General features: G+C 42.1%; 1 protein-coding gene across 1 annotated transcript in view; it reads left to right on the forward strand.

The window, feature by feature from the left end:
* The window catches only part of LOC101588789 (paraspeckle component 1), a 98,895-nt gene that overhangs the window by 8,240 nt on the left and 88,912 nt on the right, over positions 1-1,743 (forward strand). The gene's annotated exons all lie outside the window — the stretch shown is intronic.

The raw sequence follows: 1,743 nt of genomic DNA on the forward strand, positions 1-1,743 counted from the left end.
TGAAGTTTTGTTCATTTTTTATTTGGACCTAGGAGTTATATAAAATAAGAAATTTGAAGCCAGATGTTTGTGATGTATTTGTATAATCACAACACTCCAGCGGGAGAGGCAGGAGAAGACAGCCTGAACTGCAGAAAGAGACTTCATTAAAAAGAAAAAAGCCAGGCATGGTGGCACATTCCTCTAATCCAGACACTGGGAGATTGCTGCAGGAGGATCATAAATTCAAGTAGGGCAACTTAGTGATTTAGCAAGGCACTATCTTTTTTATTAAAAAAGAAAAAAATAGCTAACTCTGCAAAAGTTTTGCTTTCCCAGCTATTCCCCATTATTCTTCCCTAATCCAGTTATTAATTTGTTACTTTAGCCTTTTCTCTTTTCTTTGGCTGGCTCAGCCCTGCCCTAAGGGTGGGACTGGCAAGGCATGTGGTGTAGGGGATTGAACTCTGGTCCCCTTTGCCTGCCTAAGCTTGCTTAAGCTGATGCTTTTAGACTGCTGAACTATCTTGCCAGCCCTATTTTTGTTTTTTTTTTTTTTTTTTTGGTGGTACCAGGGTTCAAACTCCAGACCTTGCACTTGCCAGGCAAGCACTTATTCCACTGAGCTATGTCCCCAGCCCAATTTGTTACTTTAGAAAGGTCTCCTTGTGGCCCCGCCTGTGGGGCATGCTGAGCTGACAAACCCAGGTACGGTGGTGCACGCCTGTTGTCCCAGCATTGGTGAGATTTAAAACAGGAGGATCACTATGAACCTGAGCTTTGTATGGTGAGACCCTGTACCAAATACATAAATGGAAAAAAAAAAAAAAAAGGTCTTGCCAGTGTTCAGTGGAATACTGTAATATGTATTCCTTTTTTAAAAAAATGTATTTAGGGGGCTGGGGAGATGGCTCAGTGGAATAAACGCTTCCTTGGCAAGCACAAGAGCCTGAGCTCAATCCTCGGTTCTGCCAAAAAAAAAAAAGTATTTGGTACAGTATCTCCCTGCACAGCTCAGACTTGTAGTGATCCTCCTGTTGTCAGCCTCTCCAGCGCTGGAATTAGAGGTGTGTGCGCATGTGTGCAGCTACTGCAATGTCAGCACATGTCTAGGTGTGGAACCCTGGTCCCTGCGTTTGCGTAAGCAGGCTCTTAGTCCACTGATCTGTTTGACCAACCCTCTTTTCTTAACACAATGTTTAATTTTTCACATAATTGTGTATATGGCATTTTGATCTCCCTATGCCTCCCCTTTTTTTTTGAGATGGCTTTACTGTGTAGTTTAGGCTGTGTTTGAACTCACTGTCCAGCCATTTGTTCCTTTTTTAGTTTGGTACCAGGTATCAAACTTGTGTGCTGTTGAGCTACATCCCTATCCCTGTTTGTTCCTTTTTGTGGCTGAGTCATATTTTGTTGTACTAACAAAATTATTGCTTGTGAGTGGATGTTTTAATTTGCACCCAACTATTTGACATTGTGGATAAAGTGACTATGTGTTTGTATGCAAAGCTTCTTGTGAACATTATGCTTTCATACAGTTTTTTTAAATACTTACTGGATAGATTATTGTGTGATCAACTTCTTAAACTTGATTTTGGCGCTGGTGAGATGACTCAGTGGTCTAAAGCACCTACTTAGAACAAGCTAAGCTAAGCAAAGCACAGGGACCACGGTTCAATCCCCAGCACCACATGCCAGCCAGCCCCGCCTCCTGATGGGCTGAGCTGGCCACACACACACACAAAATAAATAAATAAACAAATA

This window comes from Octodon degus, unplaced genomic scaffold (genome assembly GCF_000260255.1).
Source record: "Octodon degus isolate 3935 unplaced genomic scaffold, OctDeg1.0 scaffold00111, whole genome shotgun sequence".
Lineage (NCBI taxonomy): Eukaryota > Metazoa > Chordata > Mammalia > Rodentia > Octodontidae > Octodon > Octodon degus.